Source organism: Mus musculus, chromosome 13 (genome assembly GCF_000001635.26).
Source record: "Mus musculus strain C57BL/6J chromosome 13, GRCm38.p6 C57BL/6J".
NCBI lineage: Eukaryota > Metazoa > Chordata > Mammalia > Rodentia > Muridae > Mus > Mus musculus.
The window spans coordinates 72,581,120-72,601,598 of record NC_000079.6 but is presented as its reverse complement, the minus strand read 5'-3'; the positions used below and the strand labels follow the sequence as shown (position 1 = coordinate 72,601,598).

Here is a 20,479-nt window from a genome sequence, read left to right as displayed (position 1 = left end):
TGCACCTGCACTCCTGGCTTGTATTTTCTATTGGGCACTTCCCATCATTATTTTGAAGTATAGTCTTACTTCTGTGCTGGGGTGCTCAAGTTTGCTCAAGTGTAGAACACAAACATAGTACTCTTTAAGCCCTGGGTTTGACCCCCAGCACCACAAAAAGTACAAAAGGAAGGTCTATGCTTTTACATAAGAAAATGGAAAACCCTACTGTTACACATTGTGTTTCAGTGCTTTGACAATGGTCTCACACATCTCAGGAGGACTAGGTCTTAGGTTGGACCATTCTCCTATTCTGTATTTTCCTCAGGAGAAACAGATTACCCTACCTGCATGTATTATGCAGCTGAAGTCTTAGCAGGCTGTAGAATCTAAGTTAATGAAGGGAAAGTCTACACAATCATGGAACTTTTTTAAAAAATTGTATTTATGTTTATTATATGTGCATTGTCTTTTTGCCTGCATGTATGTTTGTGTGAGGGTTTTTGATCCCCTGGAACTGGAGTTCCAGACAGTTGTGAGCTGCCATGTGGGTGTTGAGAATTGAACTCAGGTCCTTGGGAAGAGCAGGCAGTGCTTTTAACTGCTGAGCCATCTCTGTAGCCCATCATGGAACTTCTTATTAACGTATTCCTAAAAACAAATTTTTACATCAGGCAGCCCCTGGTTGTGTCTGCTAGACTGCTCATAGGGAACATCTAAGGCTGCCAGAACAGTGCTAAAATCAACCCCCCTTTGCCAGAGTATGTGCACATGACTCTCTCCTCAAGTCTCCCAGGAGCATCTCCAAGCCCAGTGGTCACAATGATGGCCATGGAAAAGGTGATGATAGAGGCTCTGGGATGGGCATTTGATTACTCAATTGATTTTCTTAAGAAACACAGAGATTTCTCAATATTTATTATTGCTTTGTGTTTGGTAGTAGACTGGTTATTGTTTTAGAAGTTTGTCTGTTTCATCCAGGTATCCAAGTCGGATTGAAAACAGTTCAGCACAGTCAAAAGGTGGGTTTTGTTTGTTTGTTTGTTTGTTTTGTTTTGTTTGTTTGTTTGCTTGACTTTTTTGTTTTGTTTTGTTTTGTTTTTTAAAATAAGGATGCAGATTCTTGCAGAACTCCATAGTAGAGACAGGCCAAGCACTAGAAGGGTCTGAATGGGGAGCTGCAGGGTGGTGCCAAGTGCCTTCCTCTGTCCTCTACTAGCTGCAGGAACTCTGGCTTTGTCTGCACTGTCCCTGGGTGGCACATTCACACATCAGTGCTCCCCAAAACATTGGTAGAAGACAAAGGGTTTGCACTGTGACACTGGTGCCTTTGGGGAATCTGCACATCCTGCAACCCTTAGGCTGACGTTATAGGAAGATTAAGACATAGCTTTAGTTCAGTCATCCTCCAGGAGCGGGAATCTCAGTATCTATTATGTTGCAGTCTATATTATATAAGATATTGTCTTACTGTACAGATAAGTATTACTAACCCTGCAATTATTAAGAACAAGTAGATAATTGTCACTAACTGTCCCTTCACACACTCTTTTGGGAGCTGGCTGAACTGTATTTGAGAAGAACTGTTTCCAGGAAAGAGGACAGATACATATGGGTCGCTGAGATTTTTCTTTGTAAAAGCCATATTTTGCACCTTTTGTCAAGTGTAGGTCTGGGCTATAATAGAAAAATACGTTTGTTACAGATGGAAGTTTTCCAGCATAAAGTACAGTCTCAGCAACCAGTGGGATTTAAAGAGTTCACTTTCTTGATGGCCAACAAGAAGGGTGACTATTTCCTAAAAAGCAGGGCTGTAGGGCCACACTTTGGGAGAGTTCAAGGACTGTGCTAGTACCCGGGGATGGATGACCTCAGCTTAGATGGCGATACTTTGTGGCAGCTTTGAAGGAATGTTGTATCTTCCAAGACATTCAAGAAGTGAAACTTTGTATCAGGACAGAGGATGAGAATTCTCTACAGAAAGCACCATTTCAATTGCTTAGTGGCCCAATGACATCCCTGCAAAAGAGGAAGTTTCTGAGGACAGACATGCCAGCTTTTCATTTGTGGCTACTTTCCCCTGTGAACTAATCAAATGACATGCGCTCAGCTAGTCATCGCCACAGGAGAAAAGTCATGTTCAGATGACAGAATAACTATCCAGTGTTGCCTCATTAGCGGGCCAAGGGTTATGCTCCTGATGCCAAGAGGCCTGGCTATACTAGTTCAGCCTTTCAGAAGAGACTGTCAGTTAAGCTTCTGAGAGGAATATTTGCAGTTTGTTTCAAAACTAGGTAGCCCCAAAATATATGATATTGTGCAAGGATAGCTAATGATATGTAGAGCTAGGCCCTGTGCATCTGGGGGGAGCCATGTTTTTTGCCAGCCAGCCCAAACTCTGGGGCTCTCTGAGCTTTGTACCCCACAGTCTCAGTGGTGACTTTCTAGCAGGGAAAGCCATGAACTCACCAACTGAGCATCTAGATCCACATGAACATTACCAGCAGCCACTGAGACCAAGATGAAGATTCATCTGGTAGTAAAAAGGCACCCTTATGTACCCAGGCTAAAAGAGCATTTAAACTAGACCAGTGTGCGGCTCAGTGCTACTGATCTTGCTTCAAATGCATGAGGGCCCAGATCTAATGCATAGCCCCAAAGAACAAAAAGAAAGAAGAAAACCAATAATGCAAATCTTTTTATGTTAAAGAGAGGAGGGTTGAACATGAAGTTCCAGAACTCTGGTTGCAGTGGGGATCTATCTACAGTCTGACACGGACAATACAGGGTTGAAAATCTAGCCACCAACTAACACTGACAGTGATGGAGATCTAGCCACTATCCAATAATAACTGTCATGGGCATCTAACTACTATTCTGCATTGACACTAATGGGAATCTAGCTACTGTCTGACACTGGCAGGGGTGGGTATCTAGCCACTCTCAGACACTGACAATACAAGGGTGCATATCTAGCCATCATCCAATACTATCAGTGATGAGGATCTAATGACTTCCTTCTCCTTTATAGGTTCCCGGGAACTAGCTTAAGTACCATCTATGTGGTGTCTGAATAAGGTACTCTTGGTGGACCAAGCGGCACATTTCATCATCTGAGCCTGAAGGAGCTGAAGGAGGGAGCGACACAACTCTCGAAGAACAAATCACCAAACGCTTTTCTTTAAACTGCCATTTGTTTCAAGAGAGACACAGATGGAGAGGCACATTAGGAGGACTACGATATAGCAAGGAGGAAAAGCTGAGGAGACACTGGCTGGGCTTGAGGCACAAGTGACTTGGGAGTGTGTGGTGTGGAGACGGGTAATGAAAACACTCCTCTCTAGTGAGGTCCTCAGGCTGCTGTCAACCATTCCTGGGGCATAGCTATGGCCCATGACTCTGTGCTTTCCAAATGATAATGTGGTGTGTGTGAGTGTGCAAAACTGTGGGCATGTATGGGTGTGAGTGTGTGTAAGTATTGTGTATGTGAGAATGTGTGTATGTGAGTCTGTTTGTATGTATGTATGAATGTGTGTATATGAATGTACGTGCTTATATGTGTGGGATGTATATACATGTATGGTATATGTATATGCATGCATGTGAGTGTGCTTATGTTTATGTGTTAATGAATTTGTATGCATGCATGTGTGTGCATTCATTAATGCATATTCGTGTGTATACATACATGTTTGTGTGTGTGAAAATGCATATGTGCATTATTTTATGAGTGTGTGTATATACATGTATGTGTGTGAGTGTCTATGCATGTGTATGCATGTGTGTATGGGTGAATATGTGTATGTGCATTATGGTATATGAGTATGTGTGTATACATGTATGTGTGTGAGTGTCTATGCATGTGTATGCATGTGTGTATGTGTGACTGCATGTGCATATTCCTGTGTGTGCATGTGTGTATGGTGTGTGTGTATGTATGTGAGTACATGTATATATACTTTGTGTGTGTGTGTGTAAGTATGTGTTGGTGCACACACATCCTGGTAACACTAATGGAAGATATTAAGATCTTCAGTAAGAACAGTGATTGTGTCTCATTTTCCAGAAATAATAAAATTCAGCCAGATCTTTAAATTTGAAGCTGATTTGGAGAAGGAACTGTCAGCTTCTTGTTTCCCAAGCAGCAGACTACATTCCAGAGCTTCTGAAAGAGTCAGCTCTCAGTCCTGTAAGGCACAAGAGGAGCAGGTGACTCCTCCCTACTCCCCTATGTATGCTACTCACTGATGTAATAGGGCAGTTTTTATTTGTTCATGGGCAGTTGGAGTCTATGAGAGTCTGCCCTTATTTTTCACAGGCTTTGTGGGAGGAGGAGGTAATCTGGGGCTCCCTGATAAGTACCCGGATAGAAGGGCTGGAAGGACTCACGGACCAGCACACTTGCAGGGCACTGGAAGTGGCTGTTTGGGTTCTCACTTGCTGTGCTGGCAATGACTTCTTCTCAGCATCTTGTAGCTTTAACTAATCTTTCCTCTTTAATTGTAATTTCAACCATTTTTGTTATTGTGAAATCTTCCACTCTTGAAGCTCCCACCTGCAGTCCCTATAAAGCAGGCATCTCCATTTTATGTGGTGAATTCCGCTGGGTTCTTCACTCTGGGTACCAACTCCAAGAACTCTTTACTGGCCGGATTTATGATGGATGCCATCTGGTCTGATAGGAGGAAACAGATATTGATTTTTAATATTTTCTCCCAACTTGTTTACCCTAGGATAATACTGCAGCTGTGTGGCAGCTTGTCTCCAAGTGGAAAGGATTATTACCACCGCCTTTTGACGGGATGAATCACCCAGGACGGCTTGAATGGCTAAAGGGTAGACTTTGATGTTATGTCGCTTCATTTACCCTTATGACTAAATGATTATTGATTTTATATTTTTAAGCTCTTGAAACGTGAAAATAACTCGGTGGAGAAGGCTGGCTGTGTTAGTTTTATTAATTTATTTCTGCGGGGCATAATTCACTTTGGACCAGGTTGTGAAGGTTCTGGGTTCATGACCGGCTGTAGATACAGTGGCAAAGAAATGGCTTATTTATATAGTCATTGAAAGTAGTCCCAAAATCAATACAGTCTGGGATTGGATGATTAAACTCAGTCCCTTTGTGGGGTTCATTCCTGTAGCTGCTGCCGAAATCAGCTGGACTGCCCCAGTTTCATGTGATCAAGTCTACAAATAGCAAGTTTGTTCAAGTTGAAATATGATTTTTTGGCTCATCATTTTTTTTATCTGCTATGTTCACTCAATGACGCTTTAACAGCCTACGGGGAAAGGGGTTGATTGACTGCTTCACTGAAATCAGTAATTTGCGTCCAAACAGCCTCCTCCAAGGACGTCTAGGATGCAGCTGGATGGATCCTCCAAAGGTCTCAACAGAGACCCGCGGTAGCCTGGGCTCAGTGCTAGGAGCATCCATCTGCAGTAAGACCTAAGATGAAGACTGGATCTGACGCCCTCTGTGTGTTCAGTAGGGGAGGTGTGTCCATGCAAGTGTCTGCAGAGCTCTGCCTTCAGGACTCCCACCTAATATGTGGTGCTTTTGTCCCAAGCATACTAAAGTCACTAGACTCCCTTTATTTCTCCATGACAAGCTCAGAGTCACAGGCAATGGAAGATTTGGGCCTTTTGAGTTCCATTTTACACACCCCCTCCCCAAAGTAATTTTTAAAGATTTTAAACATAATCCCTCATATCTATTCCTTGGTTTGAACCAAGAATGGTGTCACATACCAGTCTTCCTGGCATTCCAGGCAGGAGGAAGCTGAGTTGGAGGATAACCTGGGCTATAAAGGGAGGCTCTGGTGGCTCAATAATCCAAATAACAAATAATGGTTTGATTATTAAGGCTCTCAGTCAGTTTTTGTGATTTGAATAAGGGCTTTTAGTCCTTCATATAATCCCAACCTGTCTCCTAGATAGCAGAGAGCAGCCCTTGAGCATGTGAACAGAAGAGTTTGTTTTCTAGAACTTTCCACATAGACACAGAGACAATGAAAGACCAAAGTTAGCCCCAGAGATTCCTGGTGTGAACTCTGGTTCATGCTTCATTTTTATCTCAGCCAAGTTTTCTGCCTTGTTCTCCCTCCCTGGGCTTTCTTTTGGACCATAGTCTGAGTCTTCCATGGATAGAAGGGACAGCTCTACAGGGACACTAGAGTCACTCTTGTCTGAGGTGGATACCCTTAGATGGTTATAGCCCTTCTACTTGGTCAGATGAAGTTTTCCCTGGAAGCCATTTCAGATTGACTGTAGGGTAGACTGAACTATGAGAGGATCAGCCTTAACTCATACTATCCGAGCTTTCTGCTTGTGCACATAGGTAGTCACCCTTAGGCCTTCTGTTTCCAGGACAGGGCTTCCCAGAATTGCGAGTCACAACCGAGTGTTTTTATGGACTTACACAAGGTGTAAAACACTCCCTCTCACTTTAGTCAGTGTGTGTGCATAATTAATATGCAGTAAATTATATAGCTCCAGTTTAAAGCTTGTTTAAATGCATAGAATTGCAAAGAGAATGGAGAAATAAAATAACTTCGGAACAGCGTAATGTAATATGTTGATCAATTTTATAGGGAGTGGTGAATATTTAATTAATCACCTTTTGACAATTATTCACAGTGGTCAGAATCAAGGTCTCCATTAAAGCCGAAGAATAGCTTCATTACAAATGACTCATAAAAGTGTCAAAGCCTGGCTGTGAGGACAAGTCATTTCCTTTCCCTTTAAAACCATTAGCCGGGCTGGTGGGGGTGAGTAAAGTGACAGGGCATGGAATCCTCTGATTACAAAGAAAGCTTCAGGGAGGGGGTGTGTTGTTAGAAAGTTGACAGGGTTCTTCCATCCTCTTCTCCTTTCAGAAGGAGGCAGACATGGAGGCATGCTGCCTCTTGCTGCATCCCAGCCTGCTGCATCCCTGCCTCCTGCATCCCTGCCTTCATTCTATAGCGTTTGCATCTGAATGTCAGTCCTGGTGGACTTCTCTTTCCCAAGGCTCTCAGCAGAGAGATCCGTTTGCTCTCATCTTGACTGATGTACTGCTTCTTCCTGGAATGGCTTGCAGACAGGGACAACAAAGAAAAACATGTCACAGGCTGGGCTTGACAGCAAAGAGAAACATTGTCACAGGTTGGGCTGGACAGCAAAGAGAAACATTGTCACAGGTTGGGTTGGACAGCAAAGAGAAACATTGTTGCAGGCTGGGCTTGAGGGTTCAGAATGGCTGGATCATCATGGAACCTCTCCACTCAAAGAACAATTTCAAGACTCCATAACTCCTGTTGTGTCAGTGAACCCATATCTCAGCTTGTCCTCACTGCCCAGGAACCCTGTCTTCCAGTGTTAGCTATCAGGATAGGGTTAGAGGAACCTATATGAACTCTTCACAGAGTTCACAGTGTTTTTCTCCCAAGTGACTGAGTTGTGATGTGAATACTTATGACAACAGCCTTGGAAAGAAACATTGCCAGACAGACCTGTGACTCTAAGTCTCCTGGCATCTGCAGGGGTAGACACGTTGGTATTGGGATCACATCTCAGCTTCAAAGGACGGAGCCTGGAGTTGAATTCACCATGCCAGGAGAACAAGTGGATACTTGAGTTCAACTGCATTTGTGAGTGGCTTCCTTTGCTCTTAAACTTTCTCCTCAAACTAGCAAAATGCCTGAAGTGTTTTAACCCAAACAGAACCTGAGCATACTTCAGTTTTCAAAAGCTTCCCCTGTTGTCATGACCAATGGTGGGATGTTTCTTGAACTCCTCTTTCCTTATTTGAAGCTCACATATGACGTCCATGGGCAACCTGGTTCTGGGGCACACACCCACCCACACAAGTTCAAGTGGCCACTTTTAAAAACTAATGGTTATTGACTCTAGTCGAGATCTCTATGATGTTATCTGGCCCATAAAGACTTCGTGGTATGCGTTTACATTGTATCTGGCAAGTGTCTAATCAGTATTGATTTTCGTCGTGTGTAGTACCTATGTCAAACAACCTAATATATTTAAATGGAGATTATTTCAGTTATTTATCTACTATGTGATAAGATCAAAGGCAGTTAACTGTGCGGTAGGAGGGGAAGACAGCCCAGCGTGCTTGGGCCTTCACTCTACCATTGTACCACTTGATGATGGCAAGCAGCTAAAAATTAACTTTGTGAAGCATGCTGAGATTTGGGGTCTGAGAAGAATCAAGCAGATGGAGGAGAGAGATGCTAGCTTGTGGCTCTGTGAATGCCTGCAGCAGGAGGAAGGGCTTTTCAAAGGTCCTGGGAAATCATGGCTATGCTTAATTTACTCCTGGTTTTTTGTTTAGATATTTCTGGAGAAATCAGGAGCAAACTCAGGCTGATGGATGTGTGATTTCCCTGAAGATGTGTACCAGTTAATCTTCAGAGTGAGTTGAGGGGGATCTGCCTCTGGGGGAGGGGCTTGGCAGGACTATCTGTGGGGGGGCATGCTTACTGCATTTCACTAATGGAGAACTGTTGATGGCATGGGATAATTGTAACTGCCTTAGCACATGGCATCTGGGAGCAATGAAAACTGGATTTATTTTTGGTTAATTCCCTTCCCACATAGAAATTTCTCACTATTTCTCCCTTTCAAATTCATTTGAGTAAAAGCTTTTAGAATTAATTATAACATAAGATACATATTTATTGTTTTGAAGTGATTAGCAGCCCATTTAAAACAATCTAATGAAAGTTTTCCAAGAATTAAAAAAAAAAAAGTCACAAGCAGAGATTCATGACAGGGAACTTGAGACTCCCTGGCAGAAAAGTTCATCAGCCACAGACTCGTGACCCCTGCTCATCATTTCCAGTCTCTACCCTCCCCATTTCTCATTCTGAGACGCTGATTTGGCTCCATAGTGAACTTGGCTGCTTCCCTCTGAGAACTCATCTGCAGGGATGACAGCAGAGCTCCCTGGCTTCACTGGGTTGTTTACTCACAGGGCCAGGGTGCTGCTCAGTGTTGGAACACTTTTCAACCACACACCAGTCTAAAGCCTCTCACCGGTGGGGCCCCGCTGAGCCTAGCACCAGGCCAGGGTCCAGGCACACCAGCCTCCCTCACCACCTGCATCTCTACTCTTCCTGCCACTGGCTTTGCCCTGAGCAGACAAGCTTCCTGACGGTGGTAGAGTGTGACTGTTACAGTGTGCTTCTGTGAAGAGCGACTCGATATTATCGACCTGTGCTTTCTGTGGCTTCAGGAGCAATCTGTACTGATGGAGGGAGCTCTGTGAAGATCAGGAGACTCTCCCTGCTCTTCACTCTAAGTGAGTGGCAGGAGTCTCATGCCCAGTTGTCAACAGGGCCTCTCAGGGGCCTATGCAGCAGAGAAGAAAGACTCAGGGTGAGGGCTTAGGCTCCATTCACCTCCTGTGTCTTTCTCCCTGCCTGTCTTCCTCTAAGTCCTACTCCTCTTCCTTTTTGAGCTTCTCTCCTCTTCTGTCCCATACTTCCTTTCTCCTCTTCTTTCCTCTGCACTTCTCTTTTCTCCTGATACTTCCCCCTTCCTCACTCTTTCCCAGCACCTCCTTCTCCTTTTATCCCCAACTTGGCACTCTCAGTTCTATTTCCTTTAATGTCTTTCCTCATGATCCATGTCTCCTCATCCAGACCTTAGTGCTAGCCTCTGCCTAGTGTGGTTTCCTTATTGATGCCATAGCTCCTTCCTGCTATACTCAGTGATAAATTCACTGGGCCCAGAACGCAGAGATGTCTCTATTCTGACCTTGCCCTGCACAGCCTGTGGTCTGTAGTGCCACTGTGCTTAGAGAGTTGCAGGGAGTATAGATGGGCCTGGGAGTTCCAACCTTTAGTACCTTCTTGCAGTAACAGTAGCATCTTTGGCCCAGACCTGAGGAGCCATGATCCACGGTGGTCAGAACCCCACCCTGTGTAGAGGATGAAGCTTTTGTGTAGGAGGCAGGGGATCATCCACTTAGCCAAGGTTCTAACAGCACAATGCTGCTGTTGAGCTGTCAAATCTGATGGTGTTTAAGGCTAGGTTCCTGTCCTCAGGGCTTAACTTCTTGTTTCCTCTCTCATTCAGAAATGGGTAATTTATGCAGATATGTGTCAATCAGCTTACTTTTCTGTAAACAGTTTCCAGCTTCAGGGATGCTGGGTGTGTGGTAGCATCATTACCACCTCCACAGCCACACTGCTATGGAAGTGGGAAGCAGACATGCTCAGAGGCCCTAGCAAAGACAGGAGGGTACAATATCTCTGGGTTGAAGTCTACCCAGAACCTCTCTAAAGAACAGCAGCAAAGCCTGCTGCCTGTTTACCTGGCTCTTTGAATCAGCACCATATAATAGCCACAGGGAAAAAAACCAGTGGGAGACCCATGTCATCAGAGTCCCAAGCTGGACAGGACCTCAAGGATTGGGTCCCACTTACAGTTGAATTGAATTGACTCACAATGGGTTAAACTCTCTCTGCTCCGGTGAGTGCTGCCAACTGGGCAGATATGCTTGTACAGAAAACACTCAGGACTTTGACACGCTAGGAGGAACACACTTGGCAGTGGCATCCTGGGCCAGTCAGAGCAAGAAACAAGGGAAGCTCACAATCTTCCATACAATCTTCAGCTTCTACCAGCCAGACACAGGAAGCTGATGTGTCTGAAGGCAGCACTGATATGGAGAAAAGGGTGGGCTGCCATTTGTGAACATGCACACCACTGTCTGGTAGCCCAGAGAGCCCAGGCCTCAGCTTAGCCAAGAAAAATCACTTCTACCCTCCTGCAGAAAATGACATTTCAATAATCACATGCTTGTGATGCTTAAGTCGAGATTTATTATTATTGCTAATAATAATAAAAATGAAGATTGCTTATGTTCTCCCTCAGTGAGCTGCAAACATTGATTTTCCTAGGGCCTGCATGCATGTTCAAAGCCCACCTTTTCTTCGGTCTGCAAGGTGGATGGGTATTTGATTACCTCAATCCCTTAAACTCCAAATGAATGATTGGCATGGTATTGATACGCCCAGGAGAGATGGTGTGAAAATCTCATTGCTCTGTCTCACGCCTTTATGGGTCTATCAATTACAGCCACTGGGTGGAACCTTAGATTGCAGCAAAGGAGGACCACGTGCATAGAAATGTCCTTCCTGTCTGTCCATCAGAGACACATGTCCTTCTAGCATGTGTCCTGCTTGCCTCACTAGTGAGGGAGGCTTTCTAGACAGGAGAGCCTGATGGGAACTTTTCCCAGAAAACAGGCAGTACTCTGTTACTAAACAGTAATTAACTCCTCCAGGCTCAGCCCTCCACGCCTGCTAATCTTGGTGGCTGTTTACATGCTACTATTTGTTAAATGGCAACGTTTATTGATTTAGTTACCTCAATCCCACATTGTAGATTTTCTCTTGGTCTGTGTTCCTACATGTGGTTCAGCATTTTTAAATGTCAACTGCAAAGTATTATTGATCAGTAATTAAAAGTGTAGAGAAAAATTAGCATAGCAGAACTTTGCGGTCATTAGCAGAAGTACTGTCGGGCAATTATTTAGCATGTTTTAACATTTATTTTCCTTCCTATTATTGACATACAGTATGGTGCTCTGGGAACAGTTTTTTTTTCTTTCCCTAAAAAGCAAAGTTTTAACATCAATAAGAATTAATGACGAGCCGGTCGTTTGGAAAAATTGCTTGTTGGATTTCCCGCTCCACAAATAATCCTACCCTAGGGCCTGTGTGCTGGCAGGAGGGAAATGAGGGGGCTTATCAGTTTTGGGGTGCTCATTAGGATGGCAACATTAAAGCTCAGTGAGTATGTGCCCTTCTATTTCCACAAGGAAGAATAAATTGCTGCTCAAAGCTTCTATGGTACATCTGCAGAATGTTCACCTGTGCCTTGTCACATGAAGGGTGGACTTCATTGTTCAGCAGGGCTGACTGATGAAGATAGAGTCCTATTCCAAAAGCTTAGCCACTATGCTAGAGCTTCAAAAGACTGTGCTCTCACCATGTTCCAACAGATGAAGCACAGAGCCTGAATGGGCATGGCTGCAGGTGGCTAAGGGTGGTATAGCCATGGCACCTCCTCTGGACTGATTGTTCTGAGGGCCACTCACTGTATTTGAATAAGGAAAGAAACTCTTTGGATCCATCAATGGGGACTAGAGGTAAAAATAAGCACACAGTCTCTATAGATCCCACCCAGAGCTTGTTGTAGAAAGGCCCAGGGATGTCCAAGTTTTTCTATAGCAAGTATGGAGAAGAAAGTATAGCCCAAGTGGGGTCACGTCATGAAGGTGCTGGAATTGGACAGGCATGGATGGGATGGTTGAAGTGTTACTACAATAAGGGGAACAGCTTTAGGGTTTGAGCCTGTGAAGGCGATTAACATGGAGTAATTTTATGTTTCCAACTGTTTTGGTTAAATTACTCTCAGCTGTGACAAAATATCTGTTAGAAGAAGCTCAAGGAAGGAAACATTTGTTTTTGATCATGGCTTGAGGTCAAGGTGGCAACTACTACAGAAAGTTGGTCACATCGTATCTACACCATCGGAGCACTCAGAACAATGAGCACTGTTTCTCAGCTCTTTCGCTTTTTCCTGTAGTGTAGGTCCTCAACAAAAGCGTAGTGCTGCCCACATTTTGGGTAATTCTGCCTTCCTCAGTTAAAGTTCTCTTGAATCATCCTCACAGATACAACCAGGAGGTGTTTTCCCATGGTGATTATAATTCTTGTCCAGTTGACAAGGCCTTCCATTTTGCTCTTCCTTCCATCTTTACATTTCTCCTTACATCCATTTATTCAGCCCCCATCACCTCCACTGATCCACCCACTCACCCCCCCCCCCAGTGCTCCAACCCACCAACCCACCCAGCTACCCATCCACTGATCTACCTAGTCATCTACCTTAGCTAGAATTTTAATTGTGATAAAATATGATAGCTAGAAGCAGCTTGGGGAGGAAACAATTTATTCCATTGTACAGTTGCACACCACAGTCTGTGAAAGAAGGAAGTCATGGCAGGAACTTAAAACAGAGCAGGAACTTGGAGGCAGTAACTGAAGCAGAGGCCATGGAGGGGTGATGCTTACTGGCTTGCTCCTCATGTCTTTCTCACTCTGCTTTCTTTTATATCCCTGACCCCCCAGCTAGGGGTTGTACCACTTACAATGAACTGGGATCTCTCACATCAATCACCAATTAGGAAGATACCATGCAGACTTGCCTACATACCAGGATTATGGACACATTCTGTTAATTAGAATTCCCTCCTCTCAGATGTGTCTAGGTTTGTGTCAAGTTTACAAAACCCAACCAGCATAATTGACCCTTTGTCAACTTAACACACATCACTTCGTCAAAAACCTTTGCTGTTCACTCCAAGATCTCGTATTAACATCAATATCACCATATAAAATTTCACATTCTTTAAGCATTCTGTCTCTTTAAAACATAAAGAGCCTCTTTATTATCATTATCCAAAGTGTCTGTGAATTACTTGAAGCCTCTAGGAAATATTCAGAATCTCTGTAAAATACCGACGTCTCTTAACTGTGGGCTTCTATAAAACAAAAGTGAATATTAAAATACTTCTTTTACACCAGGAGTATGGTGGTACTTACCTTTAATCTCAGCACTTGGGAGGCAGAAACAGGCAGATATCTGTGAGTTCAAGGTCAGTGTGATCTACAGAGTGAGTTCCAGGACACCCAGGGCTGTTACACAAAGAAACCCTGTCTTGGAAAACCATAAAATAAGATAAAAATAAAATAAAATACTTTCTTACTCCAAGAAGAAAGAGCCAGGGCATAGTCACAAGGTGAACAAAAACCAAACCAAATTCCAACAGTTTAAATAGCTCTATGTCTAATGTATGGGAGTCATTCATGATATTCTAGGCTTTAAAGGCCTTGGAGTCCAGCTCTGCCTTACATATGACCTGCATCGTGTCTTTTGACTCAGTCTGGCTTCACTTCACAGCTGTTACTGTTCTTGGTGGTTGTTCCATGGAACTGGCGTCTTCAGACTGATGGGTCCACATTACAGATGGACTGCACTTTCACAACGAGCCCCTCCTGGCTTCTCTTTAGGGATTCTGACTTATCCACATATAACTTCAATTAATCCAGTAGTCCTGCACTTTTACCAATGGCCTTTGCCAGCATCTCTTTACAGTCTCCACTCCTGGGGCACAGTACCAAGCCTCCACTTCCTTCTGTAATGCACTAAAGCCTTCAAAACCACTATCATCTTTGTGGCTCTTACACATTACCAAGATCATGAGATACAGTTTTGGTCCCCTTTGGACCAGAGTTTTTATGTGCTGACTCTAAGGAAATACTTCCCGGTTCTTTAGATCAATATATCATCCACTCATCCATCTATCAACTCATCCATATACCCATGTACTTATCTATCAACCCACCTATCCATAAATCCACCAGCCATTATGGCCTCCTGTTGGCTTTCCAATGCCTTCTTCTGGTACATGATTTGTCAACCATCAACGGGAGGAACAGATGAGACCTTGGAAATCTTGTGTCTAGAATAACGACTGCAGGTTTCTCTGCTTAGTGTTCCTCTGAAATCCTTGGGAGACACAATGACTGGTGGTGGAGTGCTTACTGTGTGCTCAGTGCACCGAAATCAAGGCAAGTTGCTAAGAGAGTGCTTAGAAGCCAAAGTGGGTGAATGGCAGGGAAGTGCTTTTTCCAGTTTGGGTATGCGTTTCTGATAAGGTTGACAGGGAGGTATCAAAGTTGTGTGGATCAGGCAGGATGTGAAGCAGGGAAATATTACTAGGCTTTCTGTGAAGAGAGTGCTATAGCCTAATGAGGGGATACCTCAGCACTGAAGCAACAGGATCCCAATTGCAGAGATTCAAGAATAATAGAGATGAACTGTGCACATATGCACAGTGAAGTCTACGGCACATAGATAAAATGGATCTGATGTGGAGACACTGAGACCCATGAGTACTTGGAAGCTAACACATCCACAACAGAGGATGTTATTGACGCTCCAGCTCTGCCAGAAGTTTACCCCAACTCACTTCCAGCACTCTGGGGAGTGAGCAGTATAGTAGTGTTCCCATACTTCCTTGAAAGGTAGGATGCAGGGCTATTGGGAAGACATGATGTCTAAAGGAGAGATGTGACAGGAGTAGAGGGGATGAGCTCACCATGGTCCAGGTGTTAGAGTTTCAGGGTTTGGAGAGATGCATGTGTGACATGGGTACCAGATTCTACCGAACCATATGCTTCCCTATTTATATTGTGGAAGACCTTTGACAAGACAATATCTCTCCACCTTTTGACCTACTTTGCTCATGCACAGATAAAGGTGTCAGAAGCCATCATTTATGAGGTATGCTGAGGAGCACCCAGGACCAAGTGTTGGATTTGACTGTAGAGTGGCTTTATGTTTCCCAGACCACATGTTGCCTGGGTCTTTACACCCTTGCTGCGTTGAGTTTGGTGGGGTTACCATGTGCCTACTGCAGCCCCAAGAGGAAGGGTCAAGTTTCCAAAATCCAGCACACACATCCTAGGAATATGTACACTGAAGAACAAATATTTTCTGTTACCTGATAAAACAACTTATAGGGTGAAAACAGCATGGTCTTTCATTTGATTAGGCAGGTCAGATTATTCTGTGACCACCAAGGAGAGCAACAGACTGTAAGTCTGTAAGTTACTGTAAATTACATCACTGCACACCTTGATGAGAGACTCCAGCGCCAAGTGAGGCTGAGATGACACTGTGTGTGGTTAGTATCTGTGAATCTTATGAGAAACAGCAGCCAGGGTCCAGCATGATGGGCCAGATTTCTACACAGCCCCAGCAGGAGAATGTCCTTAGATGTATTTGCTATGATATGTCTAAAAGGTATACTTCATTCCCTATCTTTTTGTGATAACTACTTTTCCATTGCCTAGACATAAAACTCCGTGACCAAGGTAGCAGAGAGAAGGAAGAGTTTATTTGGGTATAAGTTTTCAGAGGGCTGAGTTCACCTGGCTCTAGGCATGGCAGCAGGCAGTCACGGGAGGTAACAGGAAGCTGAGAACTCAGGTCTTCAACTCAAGGACACTTCTCGAAGCCCACACTTAGGAGAGTACCTCCTTCAGTAAGGCTATATTTCCAAAACTCTTCCCTCATGACCACTAACTGGGAGCAAGTGTTCAAATAAACCATCAGGTATTTATTTTTCTTGAAAAGAGATTCAGTACAACTTTACTTAGATGCCTGATAGGGGATGCTCAAATGCCAGGCGCCCACCTTTGCTAGCCAGTGCAAACTGTAGTCTGTCAGACTTCCAGATGGAACTTCTAGAGTATGGTTTCAGAACTTTGTAACCCCACCTCCCAGGCTGGATGACTTTGCTAAGCCTGGTATCTGACATAAAGGAGTGCAAGGTGCAGGGGTGATGAAGAGAATCCAGAAGCAACCAGAAGCTGTAGGAAAAGTAGAGAGAGGTTTGATGGTGGCTAATGACTTTCATGGAAGTTACTTTGTGCTAATATAACCTTATGCTAAGGAGTTTGGTAAGAAGACCAGAAAGTCAAAGAGAAACATAGATCTGGGAAAGGGTGGATCTCCAGCCAGCTGCAGGCAAAGTCAGGCCCAATGATGTATTTGAGACATCTAGAAGAATTGAACTGATGAATGAATATATATTGTAGTGTGAGATTTATCTGACTGACTTAAAGGGCAGGAGCTATGAAGTCTAATGATTGTTGCCTGCATGCTTGTGAGGCTGAAAACCTCATAGCTGTTTCGCCACAATCTGGTGCTAAAGGCCTGGAGGATTCCTGGAGATCTGCTGTTCCTTGTCCCATTTTGGAAAGCAGAAGATCTGGGCTCCACCATCATCACACTTCATTTTTTTTCCAAGACCCCCTCACTCCTGGGCTGCCAACAAAGGGTGCAACTAATTCTGGTGGCTGGTCTAGTCTCCGCAGTTAGTCTGTCCTGGAAATGTCCGGACAGACCCACCCAGAGGCATGTCTCTCACTAGGCAAAGGTTCTGAGTCTAGGATTTAGCTTCCCAGGATACAGGGCATGCTCTCACCTGCACCCTCCCCTCTACCTTGTCCGCTGGTCAGGCATACGCTTCCCTCATTCTACAGTAGTCAAACACCTACATTTCATGTGTTCTCTGAAGATACCCCGTGACAGTGGAGGCAGGACCATACCCTCCCTGAGGTGACAAGAACTAGATCATATGTTCACATCACCGTGTCTTGCTTACACGCCTATAGTAACACTTGTCTGGGCACTACATCTAAAGCAGGATATTTATGCTTGTCCATACCTCTGGCTCATATTCTTTCCTCCACTGGGGAGTCCTTAGGAGCAAAAGTTCCAGTGGCCACCACTCTGAGGCTGCCCTGGTCATAACGGGGATACAGTAGAGCTGGTCATATCCCAGAGAGGCATGTGCTCAGTGACTGCATCAGAGAGAGGAACACTGAGAAGGGTCTGTCCTGAGAGACAACACTTATACCAAGGGTGAAGGAAGGGCATTCCTCATAGCCCCTGCTTTCTAAAATTGGGAATAGTCTCCTGGTGACGATTTAAGAGGTCCAGGAACTAGAGGATATTATCTATTGCCCAAGGAGAAGGGAGTACCACTTGTGCATCCTAGGACAGATCTGCTCTCCAGCACTGTCCACAATGGGGAGGGGAGAGAACGGAGCTAACCCTAGCAACACTGATGCAGATAGGAGCTTCTGAAAAGCAGGAGAGCTCCTGTGCTTAGGAAAACATGGAAACTTGTGAAAATTGGTGGCACTGTGCTGGTAGCTGGCAGAGAGCTCTGAGGCCAGTGAGAATGTTGCCACTTAATAATTCAGTGAGCTATGTGGTTTTTTTTCAAGAAATGAAATATATTAAAAGCTGTGTTTTCATTTGATTAATAAATGTGGTTTAGGGATGACAAATAACCAAATAATTAAAGTAAATCCAATCTCTTCCTGCAAACATCCTTTAAACAGTCCTTAATTTGCTTTTAAGTATAAATATTAAACACCACCCACCCAGAAGGTTCCTTGCTTTCTGATGGCTTTGCCCTCCTGGTTTTCTCTGCCCTTTATTGAGTGTGACCAGCTCTTGCTTCCTGGCTAGAAGGTTGGAAGGAAGAGGTTGTCCCCTGTCTGCTCCTTTACACAGGCCGCCCCAGAGCAGAAAGACATCTGTGCCACTGGTATTCGCGTAACAGGAAGCTCTCCTTAACTTCAGAGGGCAGCCGAAGTCCCAGGGTAATCACCATGACTATTTTATAAATGGAATACTTTCCCCAATAGCCACTATGCAACATCAATAAGCTTTTTTTGGGTATAGGGAGTATTACTATGGACACACTTGCAAGACATGGGGATGGTGTGAATGTACTTCTTGTCCCAACTTGAAATCAGTCTTCAGAGTCATGCCTTGTCTGTCTCTCCAAAAGGATCCAGAGAGAGATTCTCAAGGCGTGTACCTGATGAAATAAGAGCCTTGTGTCCTGGTATATGGTCCAGGGGCACAGGTGAGGGATGCTGCAGCAACAAGAATCTCAATGAACTGGCATCTCCTGTCCTCAGAATTGCAGAGCAAGTGAGAATGCTCCTCAGTGTGTGATGTAGAGACACACGTCCAGGCATCCTCTGTTTTTATGATCCCCTTGGTCATGTTGTCTCCCCTAGAAGACTACCCTCTTTCTTTTCTCTCTTGCCATTTCTGACAGTTTTTGTCAAGAGAGTTATCTCTGCCCTTTGCTGAGGTTCAGGGAGACAGAGCTGTGCTGTGAAGACAAACTCAAGCTGGGGCTCTTCCACTGAAATCCCGTGGTTCATCAGAACATCCTACCTGAACACCAGAGTTGCTGGTGTTATCTGTGCTCCTGTTCAACATTGGGGCTATGATAAATCTAGGTAAAAAAATTCCAGATGGAGAAGCTGCCTTTTAGAAGGGGGAGCAAAATACTCATAAGAGGAAATACGGAGACAAAGTGTGGAGCAGAGGCTGAAGGAAAGGTCATCCAGAGACTGCCTCACCTGGGGATCCATCTCATATACAGCCACCAAACTCAGACACTATTGTGGATGCCAAGAAGTGTTTGCTGACAGGGGCCTGATAGAGCTGTCTCCTGAGAGGATCTGCCAGAACCTGACAAATACAGAGGTGGATGCTCACAGCCAACCATTTGACTGAGCATGGGGACCCCAATAAAGGAGTTAGAGAAAGGACTGAAGGACCTGAAGGGATTTGCAACAAGAACAACAGTATCAATCAACCAGACCTCCCCCACGAGCTCCCAGGGACTAAAACATCAACCAAAGAGTATACATGGAGAGACCCATGACTACAGCCGCATATGTAGCAGAGGATGGCCTTGTCAGGCATCAGTGGAAGAAGAGGCCCTTGGTCCTGTGAAGGCTCGATGCCTCAGTGAGGGGAATGCCAGGGCCGGGAGTCAGGAGTGGGTAGGGGAGCATGCTCATAGAAGCAGGGGGAGGGGGTTGGTATAGGGAGTTTTCAGGGATGTGACTGGGATAGGGGGTTGAAATGTAAATAAAGAAGATATTCAATTAAAAAAAGAAGAAGATGGAAGAAGGGAGAGAATTATGGTGGGAAGAAAAAGGAAAGAGAGGAGAGAGAGAGAGAGAAGGAAGGAGGGGGTGAGGAGGTAAGGTTAAGAAGAAGGGAGCCAGGTGAGATCAGGAAGTACCTAGCAATGCTGTCAGAAACCAGATGCTCATCTGACTGGGAAGAGAGGGTTGGTGCAAACCAAAGGTGGTCCTGGCACTTGAGACTCCATCATGATGCTTCTGCTGGAACCTACATTGGGGTTCTCAGGCCTCTGATATCTAATGATACCATATGGCCAAGTGTAGGTAGGCACTTGACCCTAAATATGCCCAAGGTCTTTTGGGGTGAGCTGGGATACTATACAGGAAAGGAGGAGAATGTGTAGAGGAGGGAGTTTGTTAGGTCAGCCAAGCTATGAATGAAGGAGTGAAGAAATAGCCCAAGGAGGATAGTGACTCAGGCCTGGGGTCTTTCCTCTCACAAAGCATGCTCATAGGTGAAGTGAGTGCTGTGTGTAGCAACATGCAGTCTGGATGCTCATACACTCAGTGTCAGCGAGGTGCACACTGATGTCCAGGGTGCCACGTGCAGGTCTCACAGAGCAGTGAGAAATCTCACTGTAGTCCCCACATCCCCTCCAGGTTCTTCAGAATCTTCTTTCTGTCCCACAGCTAGGATGTATGGTGGCTGTGTTTACCATGCCTAACAGTGAACATGTAGTCCCCAGCTTTCTACCATGAAGAACCACAGTAGTCACCATCTGTTTTTGGGTACCTGTGTACGTAGGAGGATGGCTAGATGCCAGCAGACAAAACTTACCACTGAGCCTGATCTAGTCTGAGGGGCTCCTAAGCCAGCATCTCTTTATCTTTGGTGTAAACCCATGTTGTGGACTGGGTTTGCATCAGAGAAATGAAAGAACAGAAGG

General features: G+C 44.6%; 1 long non-coding RNA gene across 5 annotated transcripts in view; it reads left to right on the top strand.

Moving 5' to 3' along the window:
* The first annotated feature begins 534 nt into the window (after nucleotides 1–534).
* The window catches only part of Gm38580, a 58,300-nt gene continuing 38,355 nt past the window's right edge, over nucleotides 535–20,479 (top strand). Inside the window, exons 1-6 of one of the 5 annotated variants that reach the window (XR_003950505.1) lie at nucleotides 535–3,300; nucleotides 4,046–4,168; nucleotides 4,713–4,815; nucleotides 5,321–5,421; nucleotides 6,858–7,610; nucleotides 8,312–8,392. This is a non-coding gene — a long non-coding RNA (predicted gene, 38580). Of the gene's footprint in view, nucleotides 4,816–5,320; nucleotides 5,422–6,857; nucleotides 7,611–8,311; nucleotides 8,393–18,706; nucleotides 18,945–20,479 lie in introns of those variants that run through there. The other 4 variants (XR_001781000.1, XR_003950504.1, XR_001780997.1 and 1 more) reach the window with 4 other exon arrangements.